At 43.9% G+C, this 16,333-nt stretch overlaps 8 non-coding genes and 1 pseudogene across 8 annotated transcripts; all 9 read left to right on the top strand.

The window, feature by feature from the left end:
• The first annotated feature begins 4,363 nt into the window (after window positions 1–4,363).
• On the top strand, window positions 4,364–4,553 carry LOC141229139 (U2 spliceosomal RNA). The gene has a single exon (XR_012295890.1). It is a non-coding gene; the product is annotated as a U2 spliceosomal RNA (small nuclear RNA).
• A 1,115-nt stretch (window positions 4,554–5,668) lies between these two features.
• LOC141229169 (U2 spliceosomal RNA) lies at window positions 5,669–5,762 on the top strand (annotated as a pseudogene).
• Window positions 5,763–6,580: 818 nt separating this feature from the next.
• LOC141229133 (U2 spliceosomal RNA) lies at window positions 6,581–6,774 on the top strand. Its single transcript, XR_012295884.1, has one exon. It is a non-coding gene; the product is annotated as a U2 spliceosomal RNA (small nuclear RNA).
• Window positions 6,775–7,889: 1,115 nt separating this feature from the next.
• LOC141229106 (U2 spliceosomal RNA) lies at window positions 7,890–8,080 on the top strand. The gene has a single exon (XR_012295859.1). It is a non-coding gene; the product is annotated as a U2 spliceosomal RNA (small nuclear RNA).
• A 1,115-nt stretch (window positions 8,081–9,195) lies between these two features.
• Window positions 9,196–9,386, top strand: LOC141229117 (U2 spliceosomal RNA). The gene has a single exon (XR_012295869.1). It is a non-coding gene; the product is annotated as a U2 spliceosomal RNA (small nuclear RNA).
• Window positions 9,387–10,500: 1,114 nt separating this feature from the next.
• LOC141229207 (U2 spliceosomal RNA) lies at window positions 10,501–10,691 on the top strand. The gene has a single exon (XR_012295937.1). It is a non-coding gene; the product is annotated as a U2 spliceosomal RNA (small nuclear RNA).
• Window positions 10,692–11,806: 1,115 nt separating this feature from the next.
• On the top strand, window positions 11,807–11,997 carry LOC141229206 (U2 spliceosomal RNA). Its single transcript, XR_012295936.1, has one exon. It is a non-coding gene; the product is annotated as a U2 spliceosomal RNA (small nuclear RNA).
• Window positions 11,998–14,596: 2,599 nt separating this feature from the next.
• On the top strand, window positions 14,597–14,782 carry LOC141229163 (U2 spliceosomal RNA). Its single transcript, XR_012295907.1, has one exon. It is a non-coding gene; the product is annotated as a U2 spliceosomal RNA (small nuclear RNA).
• A 1,115-nt stretch (window positions 14,783–15,897) lies between these two features.
• Window positions 15,898–16,087, top strand: LOC141229130 (U2 spliceosomal RNA). Its single transcript, XR_012295881.1, has one exon. It is a non-coding gene; the product is annotated as a U2 spliceosomal RNA (small nuclear RNA).
• The last annotated feature ends 246 nt before the right edge of the window (window positions 16,088–16,333 follow it).

The raw sequence follows: 16,333 nt of genomic DNA, 5'->3' as shown, positions 1-16,333 counted from the left end.
CCTGTTCTTCCCCAATGCGCCCAGGTTTTGTCGTCATTGTAGGAGGTATGGCCATACTCAGGAAGCATGCGACATCAGACAGATTATTTGCAGGAAGTGCAATGAGGTGGGTCATTCTTCCAATAATTGCAAAAATGAAATAGTCTGTAATCTCTGCGGAGAGAAGGGGCATGCCTTCAGAGACTGTATATTCCATCCTGGTTCATATGCAGGGGCAGCGGGAAGGGGAAGGAGAAGAAATGAATCTCCTGCACCCACAGCTACAACTCCGACTGCTCCAACTCCGACTGCTCCGATATCTACTCTGGCTTTCCTGGATGAGGAGGAGGCTCGGGTTGCTTTTCCAGAACTGGTTCGTGTGAATGTAAGAGGAAATATGGAGCTGGCACCTGAGCCACCGGTGCAGAGGGCCGCGTCTGTGGCTTCAGATGTCAGTGAGTCTGAGACAATAACTGATGATCGTATAGGCATGGAAGTGGCCCCGGTGGAGGATCTGGAGGCTGAAATTCCAGACATGATGGTTACATTGCAGGGGGAAGAGGAGTCTGATCTGACCAGAACACCGCATGTGGCCTGGAGCGATGTCGTTTCTGACCTTGAGGAGGAGGGAGGTCAGGGGGACTTTGACCCCCAGCGGCGGGATTATAGTTCAGATGAAGATGGAGGCGCTTCAGTGAAGAAAAAGAAGAAAACTGAACCATCCTTTTCCCCTTTAAGTGACTGCAGTGTGAGTCCAGCCCGGGTGTACCCTACTGCATCCGATCCCCAAGATGTGTCTTTTTTGGGGGAAGGCACAAACTACGATATCTGCACGTCCAGCGTCCTACCCCCAGAAGGGTTAGGATGATGTACAGGTGGGCATGTTGTCGTGACCTGCCACATCAAATTAATAGATGGGTGCCCAAGTTGCTCTCAGCATCTTGTCGCTAAATGTTAGGCTGATTAAATCTGAGTCGAGAAGAGTGGCAATTTTGGACTACTTGAGCAACTTGGATGCGGACGTATACTGTGTCCAGGAGTGTGGGATCTCCGATCCCTTAAGTGAAAATGCATGGCCTTTAGGTCAAAGTGTGTGGTCTGGTTCTGTATGTAATAAAAATTGTGGGGTAGGTGTTTTGGTGAAGGGTTATAGTGTTAAGATAGAAAGTTACATGGTGGTGGAGGCGGGGAGGTGTGTAATATGTAAGTTAAATTGTAGGGGGTGGAGGGTTAGGGTGGTAAATATGTATGCACCAATAGATAAAGGGGAGAGGCTGGAAATTTTTGAGAAATTATGTTTTTTTTTATCTGGCAAAATGCCAATAATTTTTGTTGGAGATTTCAATTGTGTGACGGAGGGGGATAAGATGGATGTTACAGGTAAAAGACTCAAGAGTCTTGTGGCGGATTTTTCCTTACAGGATGCTGCGGAAGTTTTTTTAGGTAATCCACCTCCTGCGACCTATAAGGCCGACAGGGGAGGCATAGAGTCTAGAATAGACCGTATCTTCTTTTCTTCACAAAATGTTATTTGTAGGAATTTCCAGCAGGAAGATGTTCCCTTCTCTGACCATGTGTGTTTGAGGGCACGTCTAGAAGGTAAGATTTCCTTTGTATATGGTGGTGGCGTGTGGAAACTTAATGTGCGTTTGCTGGAAGATAATAGGATCATGCGTGATTTTAGGCGAATGTATGTTAGGTGGAGGGATAAAAAAAGTGATTTCAGGAATGTGCTTGAGTGGTGGGACTGGATGAAGAGTGAGATTGTTTTTTTCTTTAGAAAAAGGGGCAGGAGGAAAGCAGCAATGAATAGAGCAAAATTTAATGATTTAAGCTCTAGACTGGAGTGGCTGAGGAAGTTAAGGATGATTGGAGTGGATGTGGATGTTTTGATGTGTCAAGTGAAAGAAGAGATTAAGAAATATATTGAGGGTAAAGGGAAAGAAATTATTTACCGTTCTAAGATTGAACATTTGGAGAAAAATGAGAAATGCACAAGGTTTTTTTTCAAAAAAGTTTTTGGGAAGAAAGTAGATATGGATGAGGTGATGAGTGAATGGTGATGGGGTGTGTGTGAGTGGGAAGGATGTGATGCAGGAGGTGGTGTTGTTTTATAAGGAGTTGTATGGGGAAAAATGGGTTGATGATAGGATGTTGACTGATGCTTTGGGGTGTTTAGAAGGTTGTTTGGGTGAGGATGAACGTGAAATATTGGATGATGTAATTGTGTTGGATGAAGTTAAAAAAGTGGTGATGTCTGCGAGTAAGAATAAAACACCTGGGAAGGATGGACTGCCCGTGGAGTTATATGTTAAGGAATGGGACACGATGGGAAATGACTTATTGGAGGTGTGCCAGTATATGTTCACGGAGAATATGTTGAGTGAATCTATGAGAGATGGGGTGGTGGTTTTGGTTCATAAGAAAGGTGATAAAAAGGATTTGGGGAATTGGAGGCCAATCACCCTTTTGAATGCAGACTATAAGGTGTTTAGTAAATTGTTGGCTAGCCGGATGCGGGAAGTGATTGGCGGTGTGGTGGATGAAGATCAAGTGTGTGCAGTGCCTGGGAGAAGTATGACTGAAAATTTGGTGTTGTTGCGTGATGTGATTGGGGATTGTATGAGTCGTAAGCAGAAATGTTTGTTGTTTTCGGTTGATTTTGAAAAAGCTTTTGACCGTGTGTCACATAGCTTTATGTTTAAGGTTTTGTCTAAGATGGGTTATTCCAGGAATTTTGTAAACTGTGTTAGGAGTTTGTATTGTAATGTTTCAAGTGAATTTTTGGTGAATGGGTGGTTGAGTGAGAAAGTGAGAATTAAATCAGGAGTGCGTCAGGGGTGCCCTATGTCCCCTTTTTTGTTTATTAGTGTGATTGAAGTGTTGATGTGTATGGTTAGGAAGGATAAGGTTATGAGAGGTGTGATTATTCCTAGGAGTAATGGAAAGGATGTGAGAATTCTAGGTTACATGGATGATGTAGTGATTGTGAGTGGGAATATGGCTGCGATGAGTAGGGCAAGGTTGATATTAAGTTTGTTTTGTAGTGTCTCAGCTTTTAAGGTCAATTGGACTAAGAGTTCCTTTAAATGTTTTGGTGAGAGGAATGTACGGATGGATGGTGTGAGGTGTGAGGATGGTGCAATAAAGGTGCTTGGGATTAAGTTTAATGATGATTTGAAAGGAAATGAGAGTTGGGAAGATTGTGGGGTGAGAGTGGTGCGCAAGTTGAATTTTTGGCGAATGAGAGAACTAACTCTGACTGGGAAAGTTCTGATTATTAAGGCGGTTATTTTGCCTATTTTGTTGTTTGTTGCGAATGTATATCCTGCTGCTTTTAAGAAAATTAGGAAAACTGAGAAATTCATCTTTAATTTTCTTTGGGGAAGTCGCATGGAGAAATTGAAACGGGAATATGTCTATAAGTTATGTGTAAATGGTGGTTTGGATTTTCCAAATATTGATTTCTTTTTAGGGATTAGTTACGTGAAAATGGTGGTGGTGGTTCTAGGGAAAAGTAATAAGTGTGCTTATATGATGAAGTATTCGGCTGGATGGATGCTTTATGGCTTAAAGTGGGTCAAAAGGGATGCTAGAGTGCCTGTTGCTTTTAAGTGTCCTGTATGGTATGGTTGTGTTGAGAAATTTGTAAGGAAGTATGATTTGTTGTCCGTTAACATGAGTGATTTTAGGCAAAAGAAGAAAGTCATTAGGATGGTGCGTGAGCGTGAGGTGGTATGTAATATCAATGGGTTGAGAGGGGAGGAAGTAACCGAGATGTGGAGAAAATTAAGTATAGATGGTGTGACTAACAGACAGAGAGATATCGCTTGGATGATATTGCATGACATTTTGCCTGTTAGAGATGTGCAAAAGAAGAAGGATTTAGTTAAATCTGAGGTATGCCCGAGGGATGGATGTGGTTTGAGAGAGCATGTTAGACATATGGTATGGGATTGTGATTTTGCATATGATGTATGGAAGGGTATAGGGGGACTTTGCAAGGAATTGGTGGGTGTAAAGTATGTTAATTGGAAACTTGCTATGTTTGGGATGGGTGCATGTAGTAGAATTAAGGATAGGATTTTATGGTTGTTGGTGGTGTGTGTAATTGAAAGTTTGTGGGATGCGAGGAATTTGTTAGTTTTTAAAAGGAAGAAAATGTCAGTTAATGAATGTTTGAGATTGATTCTGTCACGTATGTATGTAATATACCTCTGGGATCAGGAACGTGGAAGTATTATAGATGCTGAAGGGATCTGGAAGTTTAAAAAGTGGAGGTTTTTGGTAAAGTTTAATTAGTAGTGTATAATGTACCTGATGATAAGGTTTGGTTTTATTTTTGATTATATACCAAGTGTGATGAAAGGCTAAGTGTCAATGAAAGGCTTTTGTAAGTCAAGTAAAAAAAAAAAAAAAAATCTGTTCTTATCAGTTTAATATCTGATACGTCCCCTATCTGGGGACCATATATTAAATGGATTTTTAGAACAGGGAGATGGAAAAAGAGCTTGCTCTGTCCACTCCACGCATTGACCTGGTATTGCAGTATCTCCAGGACCGGTGCACCCCTTCTTTAATGCAGTTTCTAAAATCAGAAAGAATTGAATTCAATGTTTTTTGTTCATTTTGCTTGTTTGTCGGATTTGGGGATGGACTCTTTGGCTTTGCTTTTCTTCTCCTCATTGGATTTTTCATGTTCAAAGTTGCAGAAGCCAGATTACAAGCTCATTTTGGTTCAACTTCAGCAACTGTGCATTGCATTGCCATGTAATGTGATGCAATGCTATCTTTCTAGCTCTCCCTTTTTACTTCCTTTTGGATAAACAGACATATTAGGCAAGCATTTTGGAGCTTTCACCTAAATAACTACAGGTGGTGAGATAAGCTGCACAATATAATTGACCTTTCAGTATATTGTTGCACACACACCATCTATTTAGCAAATGCCCTTGTTATCAACAGCAGCCTTTTAAACTCACCTGAGCTAACAGGTATGTGCGCTGGTTACTCTGCTGCGCTTAAAATTTCTTTTTTGGTTTGCTACAATGCCTTTTCTGAAACGTTGTCTCCTTCTGCTGGAACACTGACTTCTTTCATTTAATGCCTGCAGACTATAAAAGAGAACCCAACCCAAAAAGTTTGGTTGATTAGTCTGTGGCATTCTGTTAAACTGTTGCTTATGGCGGTCTCTGTGAGCTTCTCAGCGACATTCAGCCAGCCAGGTATCCTGCCTGCAGTAGATGGAATGTGGCAATGGAACGCTGGCTGCGCGTGTCATAATAGGCTCTGAGCCTTTATATACCTGTGCACAGCAGCAGCCACCTTCAGTCTGCTGCTGGACAGCCAGCAGCAGCAGCAGCAGGAGAGGTATGTAATCAGGAGCCCTCCTGCTAAGGGTAGACAGCTGCTCGTTCCACCCCACCCCCCGCCTTAATTGGTTCTCCTCCCTTCCAACGGTGTTGAGGCGGGTGGGAACAGCAGGGGGTGAAGGTGCTGTGTTTAAAGAGGTGGAGTTATGCAGATCTAAAACGCGTGGATTGCAGCAGCAGCAAGCCGAAAAGTGCAGGCATGTAAGGGATCTAGAGGTTGACAACATGTCTTCTTAACGGGAGTCCAGGAGCTCATCTCCACAAATGGACTTTTCAGGATCCTTGGGTGGCTCCGTAGTTTGAAACCAATTCTGGTTATCGCTTCTCGGCCTTTTGGCTAAGATCAAGTGTAGTATCTGTTCTTATCAACTGGAGGGACTCAAGCCCGACTTGTGGAAGCCCAAAACTATCCACAAGCTAATCAGAGCCAAGGATGACGTGGAGAACATCACAGGACTTCACCAGGACACGCTGGAGACTGTGTGGACAAATGTGTCGTCTGACAGGCTGACCAACGGGCACAAGGACTTGTCGTGGATGGCGATTCAGGGCGGACTGCCCGTCCGGTCATTCTTGCATGCCCGGAACCTGTGCAAGACCCGGTACTGCCCAAGGTGCCCCTTCGTGGAGGAAACATCTTTGCACACTTTTTGGGACTGCGGATTTGCACAGCGCCTATTGACTGCACTTGAGGACGACCTGAGGAACTCTGTCCCCAGGGCGAGCCTATCGCACCATTCTGTGCTTTACGGACTCTTCCCTGGGGTTCATACCGTCGGAGCCATCCAGGAGGCTTGGCGCCTTATGAACTGCTTCAAGGATGCCGTTTGGGTCGCCAGGAACCGGCTCATCTTGAGGAGGGAGAGGATGTCCATCCAGGACTGCCGCAGGCTGATCCACAGCCTGCTCAGAGACTATTCCATCATGGACGGTCCGGAGGACGAGGACGAGGACTAAACCCCTCCTCCCCCTCTCCCCTTATGTGTCTTGTCTTTCAATAAAGCTTCGGGCCTGTGATTTTCCCCTCCCCATCCCCTTTTTCCCAATCCCCATCCCTTATCACGGTTCGTCGTACTGTATTGATTGACATGCTTTTTCTTTCAGATTGAGTGTTTTGTGTAGCATAGGGGTGTGATGTGTCTAGTTAGTGCGTCGTATCCTCATGCTATGTAAATATGATGTAGAATTCTGTGTGTACTGGGCTGCGGCACTGTACACTGTCTGTTAACTTATTTTTTGTGCTAATAAAAGATATATTCAATCAAAAAAATCTGTTCTTATCAGTTTAATATCTGATACGTCCCCTATCTGGGGACCATATATTAAATGGATTTTTAGAACAGGGAGATGGAAAAAGAGCTTGCTCTGTCCACTCCACGCATTGACCTGGTATTGCAGTATCTCCAGGACCGGTGCACCCCTTCTTTAATGCAGTTTCTAAAATCAGAAAGAATTGAATTCAATGTTTTTTGTTCATTTTGCTTGTTTGTCGGATTTGGGGATGGACTCTTTGGCTTTGCTTTTCTTCTCCTCATTGGATTTTTCATGTTCAAAGTTGCAGAAGCCAGATTACAAGCTCATTTTGGTTCAACTTCAGCAACTGTGCATTGCATTGCCATGTAATGTGATGCAATGCTATCTTTCTAGCTCTCCCTTTTTACTTCCTTTTGGATAAACAGACATACTAGGCAAGCATTTTGGAGCTTTCACCTAAATAACTACAGGTGGTGAGATAAGCTGCACAATATAATTGACCTTTCAGTATATTGTTGCACACACACCATCTATTTAGCAAATGCCCTTGTTATCAACAGCAGCCTTTTAAACTCACCTGAGCTAACAGGTATGTGCGCTGGTTACTCTGCTGCGCTTAAAATTTCTTTTTTGGTTTGCTACAATGCCTTTTCTGAAACGTTGTCTCCTTCTGCTGGAACACTGACTTCTTTCATTTAATGCCTGCAGACTATAAAAGAGAACCCAACCCAAAAAGTTTGGTTGATTAGTCTGTGGCATTCTGTTAAACTGTTGCTTATGGCGGTCTCTGTGAGCTTCTCAGCGACATTCAGCCAGCCAGGTATCCTGCCTGCAGTAGATGGAATGTGGCAATGGAACGCTGGCTGCGCGTGTCATAATAGGCTCTGAGCCTTTATATACCTGTGCACAGCAGCAGCCACCTTCAGTCTGCTGCTGGACAGCCAGCAGCAGCAGCAGCAGGAGAGGTATGTAATCAGGAGCCCTCCTGCTAAGGGTAGACAGCTGCTCGTTCCACCCCACCCCCCGCCTTAATTGGTTCTCCTCCCTTCCAACGGTGTTGAGGCGGGTGGGAACAGCAGGGGGTGAAGGTGCTGTGTTTAAAGAGGTGGAGTTATGCAGATCTAAAACGCGTGGATTGCAGCAGCAGCAAGCCGAAAAGTGCAGGCATGTAAGGGATCTAGAGGTTGACAACATGTCTTCTTAACGGGAGTCCAGGAGCTCATCTCCACAAATGGACTTTTCAGGATCCTTGGGTGGCTCCGTAGTTTGAAACCAATTCTGGTTATCGCTTCTCGGCCTTTTGGCTAAGATCAAGTGTAGTATCTGTTCTTATCAGTTTAATATCTGATACATCCCCTATCTGGGGACCATATATTAAATGGATTTTTAGAACAGGGAGATGGAAAAAGAGCTTGCTCTGTCCACTCCACGCATTGACCTGGTATTGCAGTATCTCCAGGACCGGTGCACCCCTTCTTTAATGCAGTTTCTAAAATCAGAAAGAATTGAATTCAATGTTTTTTGTTCATTTTGCTTGTTTGTCGGATTTGGGGATGGACTCTTTGGCTTTGCTTTTCTTCTCCTCATTGGATTTTTCATGTTCAAAGTTGCAGAAGCCAGATTACAAGCTCATTTTGGTTCAACTTCAGCAACTGTGCATTGCATTGCCATGTAATGTGATGCAATGCTATCTTTCTAGCTCTCCCTTTTTACTTCCTTTTGGATAAACAGACATATTAGGCAAGCATTTTGGAGCTTTCACCTAAATAACTACAGGTGGTGAGATAAGCTGCACAATATAATTGACCTTTCAGTATATTGTTGCACACACACCATCTATTTAGCAAATGCCCTTGTTATCAACAGCAGCCTTTTAAACTCACCTGGGCTAACAGGTATGTGCGCTGGTTACTCTGCTGCGCTTAAAATTTCTTTTTTGGTTTGCTACAATGCCTTTTCTGAAACGTTGTCTCCTTCTGCTGGAACACTGACTTCTTTCATTTAATGCCTGCAGACTATAAAAGAGAACCCAACCCAAAAAGTTTGGTTGATTAGTCTGTGGCATTCTGTTAAACTGTTGCTTATGGCGGTCTCTGTGAGCTTCTCAGCGACATTCAGCCAGCCAGGTATCCTGCCTGCAGTAGATGGAATGTGGCAATGGAACGCTGGCTGCGCGTGTCATAATAGGCTCCGAGCCTTTATATACCTGTGCACAGCAGCAGCCACCTTCAGTCTGCTGCTGGACAGCCAGCAGCAGCAGCAGCAGGAGAGGTATGTAATCAGGAGCCCTCCTGCTAAGGGTAGACAGCTGCTCGTTCCACCCCACCCCCCGCCTTAATTGGTTCTCCTCCCTTCCAACGGTGTTGAGGCGGGTGGGAACAGCAGGGGGTGAAGGTGCTGTGTTTAAAGAGGTGGAGTTATGCAGATCTAAAACGCGTGGATTGCAGCAGCAGCAAGCCGAAAAGTGCAGGCATGTAAGGGATCTAGAGGTTGACAACATGTCTTCTTAACGGGAGTCCAGGAGCTCATCTCCACAAATGGACTTTTCAGGATCCTTGGGTGGCTCCGTAGTTTGAAACCAATTCTGGTTATCGCTTCTCGGCCTTTTGGCTAAGATCAAGTGTAGTATCTGTTCTTATCAGTTTAATATCTGATACGTACCCTATCTGGGGACCATATATTAAATGGATTTTTAGAACAGGGAGATGGAAAAAGAGCTTGCTCTGTCCACTCCACGCATTGACCTGGTATTGCAGTATCTCCAGGACCGGTGCACCCCTTCTTTAATGCAGTTTCTAAAATCAGAAAGAATTGAATTCAATGTTTTTTGTTCATTTTGCTTGTTTGTCGGATTTGGGGATGGACTCTTTGGCTTTGCTTTTCTTCTCCTCATTGGATTTTTCATGTTCAAAGTTGCAGAAGCCAGATTACAAGCTCATTTTGGTTCAACTTCAGCAACTGTGCATTGCATTGCCATGTAATGTGATGCAATGCTATCTTTCTAGCTCTCCCTTTTTACTTCCTTTTGGATAAACAGACATATTAGGCAAGCATTTTGGAGCTTTCACCTAAATAACTACAGGTGGTGAGATAAGCTGCACAATATAATTGACCTTTCAGTATATTGTTGCACACACACCATCTATTTAGCAAATGCCCTTGTTATCAACAGCAGCCTTTTAAACTCACCTGAGCTAACAGGTATGTGCGCTGGTTACTCTGCTGCGCTTAAAATTTCTTTTTTGGTTTGCTACAATGCCTTTTCTGAAACGTTGTCTCCTTCTGCTGGAACACTGACTTCTTTCATTTAATGCCTGCAGACTATAAAAGAGAACCCAACCCAAAAAGTTTGGTTGATTAGTCTGTGGCATTCTGTTAAACTGTTGCTTATGGCGGTCTCTGTGAGCTTCTCAGCGACATTCAGCCAGCCAGGTATCCTGCCTGCAGTAGATGGAATGTGGCAATGGAACGCTGGCTGCGCGTGTCATAATAGGCTCTGAGCCTTTATATACCTGTGCACAGCAGCAGCCACCTTCAGTCTGCTGCTGGACAGCCAGCAGCAGCAGCAGCAGGAGAGGTATGTAATCAGGAGCCCTCCTGCTAAGGGTAGACAGCTGCTCGTTCCACCCACCCCCCGCCTTAATTGGTTCTCCTCCCTTCCAACGGTGTTGAGGCGGGTGGGAACAGCAGGGGGTGAAGGTGCTGTGTTTAAAGAGGTGGAGTTATGCAGATCTAAAACGCGTGGATTGCAGCAGCAGCAAGCCGAAAAGTGCAGGCATGTAAGGGATCTAGAGGTTGACAACATGTCTTCTTAACGGGAGTCCAGGAGCTCATCTCCACAAATGGACTTTTCAGGATCCTTGGGTGGCTCCGTAGTTTGAAACCAATTCTGGTTATCGCTTCTCGGCCTTTTGGCTAAGATCAAGTGTAGTATCTGTTCTTATCAGTTTAATATCTGATACGTCCCCTATCTGGGGACCATATATTAAATGGATTTTTAGAACAGGGAGATGGAAAAAGAGCTTGCTCTGTCCACTCCACGCATTGACCTGGTATTGCAGTATCTCCAGGACCGGTGCACCCCTTCTTTAATGCAGTTTCTAAAATCAGAAAGAATTGAATTCAATGTTTTTTGTTCATTTTGCTTGTTTGTCGGATTTGGGGATGGACTCTTTGGCTTTGCTTTTCTTCTCCTCATTGGATTTTTCATGTTCAAAGTTGCAGAAGCCAGATTACAAGCTCATTTTGGTTCAACTTCAGCAACTGTGCATTGCATTGCCATGTAATGTGATGCAATGCTATCTTTCTAGCTCTCCCTTTTTACTTCCTTTTGGATAAACAGACATATTAGGCAAGCATTTTGGAGCTTTCACCTAAATAACTACAGGTGGTGAGATAAGCTGCACAATATAATTGACCTTTCAGTATATTGTTGCACACACACCATCTATTTAGCAAATGCCCTTGTTATCAACAGCAGCCTTTTAAACTCACCTGAGCTAACAGGTATGTGCGCTGGTTACTCTGCTGCGCTTAAAATTTCTTTTTTGGTTTGCTACAATGCCTTTTCTGAAACGTTGTCTCCTTCTGCTGGAACACTGACTTCTTTCATTTAATGCCTGCAGACTATAAAAGAGAACCCAACCCAAAAAGTTTGGTTGATTAGTCTGTGGCATTCTGTTAAACTGTTGCTTATGGCGGTCTCTGTGAGCTTCTCAGCGACATTCAGCCAGCCAGGTATCCTGCCTGCAGTAGATGGAATGTGGCAATGGAACGCTGGCTGCGCGTGTCATAATAGGCTCTGAGCCTTTATATACCTGTGCACAGCAGCAGCCACCTTCAGTCTGCTGCTGGACAGCCAGCAGCAGCAGCAGCAGGAGAGGTATGTAATCAGGAGCCCTCCTGCTAAGGGTAGACAGCTGCTCGTTCCACCCCACCCCCCGCCTTAATTGGTTCTCCTCCCTTCCAACGGTGTTGAGGCGGGTGGGAACAGCAGGGGGTGAAGGTGCTGTGTTTAAAGAGGTGGAGTTATGCAGATCTAAAACGCGTGGATTGCAGCAGCAGCAAGCCGAAAAGTGCAGGCATGTAAGGGATCTAGAGGTTGACAACATGTCTTCTTAACGGGAGTCCAGGAGCTCATCTCCACAAATGGACTTTTCAGGATCCTTGGGTGGCTCCGTAGTTTGAAACCAATTCTGGTTATCGCTTCTCGGCCTTTTGGCTAAGATCAAGTGTAGTATCTGTTCTTATCAGTTTAATATCTGATACGTCCCCTATCTGGGGACCATATATTAAATGGATTTTTAGAACAGGGAGATGGAAAAAGAGCTTGCTCTGTCCACTCCACGCATTGACCTGGTATTGCAGTATCTCCAGGACCGGTGCACCCCTTCTTTAATGCAGTTTCTAAAATCAGAAAGAATTGAATTCAATGTTTTTTGTTCATTTTGCTTGTTTGTCGGATTTGGGGATGGACTCTTTGGCTTTGCTTTTCTTCTCCTCATTGGATTTTTCATGTTCAAAGTTGCAGAAGCCAGATTACAAGCTCATTTTGGTTCAACTTCAGCAACTGTGCATTGCATTGCCATGTAATGTGATGCAATGCTATCTTTCTAGCTCTCCCTTTTTACTTCCTTTTGGATAAACAGACATATTAGGCAAGCATTTTGGAGCTTTCACCTAAATAACTACAGGTGGTGAGATAAGCTGCACAATATAATTGACCTTTCAGTATATTGTTGCACACACACCATCTATTTAGCAAATGCCCTTGTTATCAACAGCAGCCTTTTAAACTCACCTGAGCTAACAGGTATGTGCGCTGGTTACTCTGCTGCGCTTAAAATTTCTTTTTTGGTTTGCTACAATGCCTTTTCTGAAACGTTGTCTCCTTCTGCTGGAACACTGACTTCTTTCATTTAATGCCTGCAGACTATAAAAGAGAACCCAACCCAAAAAGTTTGGTTGATTAGTCTGTGGCATTCTGTTAAACTGTTGCTTATGGCGGTCTCTGTGAGCTTCTCAGCGACATTCAGCCAGCCAGGTATCCTGCCTGCAGTAGATGGAATGTGGCAATGGAACGCTGGCTGCGCATGTCATAATAGGCTCTGAGCCTTTATATACCTGTGCACAGCAGCAGCCACCTTCAGTCTGCTGCTGGACAGCCAGCAGCAGCAGCAGCAGGAGAGGTATGTAATCAGGAGCCCTCCTGCTAAGGGTAGACAGCTGCTCGTTCCACCCCACCCCCTGCCTTAATTGGTTCTCCTCCCTTCCAACGGTGTTGAGGCGGGTGGGAACAGCAGGGGGTGAAGGTGCTGTGTTTAAAGAGGTGGAGTTATGCAGATCTAAAACGCGTGGATTGCAGCAGCAGCAAGCCGAAAAGTGCAGGCATGTAAGGGATCTAGAGGTTGACAACATGTCTTCTTAACGGGAGTCCAGGAGCTCATCTCCACAAATGGACTTTTCAGGATCCTTGGGTGGCTCCGTAGTTTGAAACCAATTCTGGTTATCGCTTCTCGGCCTTTTGGCTAAGATCAAGTGCAGTGATTTAGCGATTGCTGCCTTGGTTTTGGTTGGAGGTGTCTAGGGTACCTGGCTCGTCGGCCTTGGGGGATCGTCCTTACCTAATTGTGGGGACTTCACCCCCTTGCTGCTATAGGCGTGTCGGCTTAGTCCCCAGACAACGGGAAGTGATCATACTCGCTCCTTCTGTGTGTTGGAGTGGAGATTACGCTCATTCTGTTGGAGAATCATGGCAACAGAGGCGGAGTTGTGGCCGAAGTTGGAGGTTCCAGAACATGCACGTGTGGAGACCGCTTTCCGGATTTTTGTCCGGAGAGACTGTCAGAAGGTTAAGGACTTTCGGTTTATTATGAAGGAGATCATCTTGGGTGTCGCAAAGGTGAATAAAGAAGACATCGTGGCAGTTATGGATTATCCCCAAAAGGGTGTCTATGACGTGTTTTTTGAGTCTAGGAAGATTTTGGAGAACTATATGGATTCTTTTGATGAATTGAGACATGAGAAGTTTGTTGGAATTCGGTTTCAACGTCACGTATTTAGTAGTGAAAAGATGGTGACAGTGAAAATGTTTTCACCACTGGTTCCAGAAGAGGACATTGTCACGTTTTTGAGTGGTTTTGCCAAGTCTGTAGTATCAAAAGGTAAAGTAATGAATGAATTCGGAGTATGGACGGGAAAGTGGAAATTTTTTGTGGAATTTAACATGAACAAGGATAGGAGTTTTTCCTACCCGCCTCAAAGGTTTAAGCTTGGTAAAGTAAGTGGGAATTTATTCTTTAATGGGATGGATTCCTTTTGTTCAATTTGTGAGGTATATGGTCATAAATGTGAAGACTGTACTGCAGAAAAGTGTTGGAAGTGTAAAGCGGAAGGACATGTTTCTAAATCATGTCCAGTAGAAAGGAATAAGTGTAACCTGTGTATGGAAATTGGGCATAGGTTTAAGGAATGCCCAAAGAGAAAGAGTAATAAGGAGAAGATGGAAAGTGCAAAGGCGGAAAAGAAAGAAAAAAAGAAGACGGTAGAGGTTCAGAGGCAAACAGAAGAGGAGGAAGCTGATAAAGAAATGGACAAAGTTAAAAAAGGAATTGCGGAAATGAAGGGAAGTGGTGTGTGTTTTGAAGCTTTTTTTCCAAAGGTAATCGCAAGTGTGAAGGCAAATAAAGAGAGGTTTTTTGAAACCTATAAGGTGGGAAGGACATGGATAGATTATGTGAATACAAACTTTGAATCTTTCTCGCAAGAGAAAGGACTGTTGGAGTATCTAACATATTATGCGTTGAAGGGAGGAATGCAGTAATGTGTTTTGTTTCCTTCCTCTATATATTATGTGTCTGAGAGGAAATACTGGTTGTTGTTTTGTTTTTTTTGTATATGCATTAAATAATGTTTTTTTGTTTTAAAATGACACGATGATGGATTTGGTCCATCACCGTTTTCAGAAGTATGGAATCGAGATGGTACTTGTAATCTGAGTGTTAAGAAAAAAAAAAAAAAAAAAATCTGTTCTTATCAGTTTAATATCTGATACGTCCCCTATCTGGGGACCATATATTAAATGGATTTTTAGAACAGGGAGATGGAAAAAGAGCTTGCTCTGTCCACTCCACGCATTGACCTGGTATTGCAGTATCTCCAGGACCGGTGCACCCCTTCTTTAATGCAGTTTCTAAAATCAGAAAGAATTGAATTCAATGTTTTTTGTTCATTTTGCTTGTTTGTCGGATTTGGGGATGGACTCTTTGGCTTTGCTTTTCTTCTCCTCATTGGATTTTTCATGTTCAAAGTTGCAGAAGCCAGATTACAAGCTCATTTTGGTTCAACTTCAGCAACTGTGCATTGCATTGCCATGTAATGTGATGCAATGCTATCTTTCTAGCTCTCCCTTTTTACTTCCTTTTGGATAAACAGACATATTAGGCAAGCATTTTGGAGCTTTCACCTAAATAACTACAGGTGGTGAGATAAGCTGCACAATATAATTGACCTTTCAGTATATTGTTGCACACACACCATCTATTTAGCAAATGCCCTTGTTATCAACAGCAGCCTTTTAAACTCACCTGAGCTAACAGGTATGTGCGCTGGTTACTCTGCTGCGCTTAAAATTTCTTTTTTGGTTTGCTACAATGCCTTTTCTGAAACGTTGTCTCCTTCTGCTGGAACACTGACTTCTTTCATTTAATGCCTGCAGACTATAAAAGAGAACCCAACCCAAAAAGTTTGGTTGATTAGTCTGTGGCATTCTGTTAAACTGTTGCTTATGGCGGTCTCTGTGAGCTTCTCAGCGACATTCAGCCAGCCAGGTATCCTGCCTGCAGTAGATGGAATGTGGCAATGGAACGCTGGCTGCGCGTGTCATAATAGGCTCTGAGCCTTTATATACCTGTGCACAGCAGCAGCCACCTTCAGTCTGCTGCTGGACAGCCAGCAGCAGCAGCAGCAGGAGAGGTATGTAATCAGGAGCCCTCCTGCTAAGGGTAGACAGCTGCTCGTTCCACCCCACCCCCCGCCTTAATTGGTTCTCTGCCCTTCCAACGGTGTTGAGGCGGGTGGGAACAGCAGGGGGTGAAGGTGCTGTGTTTAAAGAGGTGGAGTTATGCAGATCTAAAACGCGTGGATTGCAGCAGCAGCAAGCCGAAAAGTGCAGGCATGTAAGGGATCTAGAGGTTGACAACATGTCTTCTTAACGGGAGTCCAGGAGCTCATCTCCACAAATGGACTTTTCAGGATCCTTGGGTGGCTCCGTAGTTTGAAACCAATTCTGGTTATCGCTTCTCGGCCTTTTGGCTAAGATCAAGTGTAGTATCTGTTCTTATCAGTTTAATATCTGATACGTCCCCTATCTGGGGACCATATATTAAATGGATTTTTAGAACAGGGAGATGGAAAAAGAGCTTGCTCTGTCCACTCCACGCATTGACCTGTATTGCAGTATCTCCAAGACCGGTGCACCCCTTCTTTAATGCAGTTTCTAAAATCAGAAAGAATTGAATTCAATGTTTTTTGTTCATTTTGCTTGTTTGTCGGATTTGGGGATGGACTCTTTGGCTTTGCTTTTCTTCTCCTCATTGGATTTTTCATGTTCAAAGTTGCAGAAGCCAGATTACAAGCTCATTTTGGTTCAACTTCAGCAACTGTGCATTGCATTGCCATGTGATGTGATGCAATGCTATCTTTCTAGCTCTCCCTTTTTACTTCCTTTT

The sequence above is a fragment of the Phyllobates terribilis genome, unplaced genomic scaffold (assembly GCF_046119375.1).
Source record: "Phyllobates terribilis strain yellow unplaced genomic scaffold, ASM4611937v1 Scaffold_455__1_contigs__length_1453912, whole genome shotgun sequence".
NCBI lineage: Eukaryota > Metazoa > Chordata > Amphibia > Anura > Dendrobatidae > Phyllobates > Phyllobates terribilis.
The sequence above is the reverse complement of the archived record's forward strand: the minus strand, read 5'-3'. Positions and strand labels throughout refer to the sequence as shown.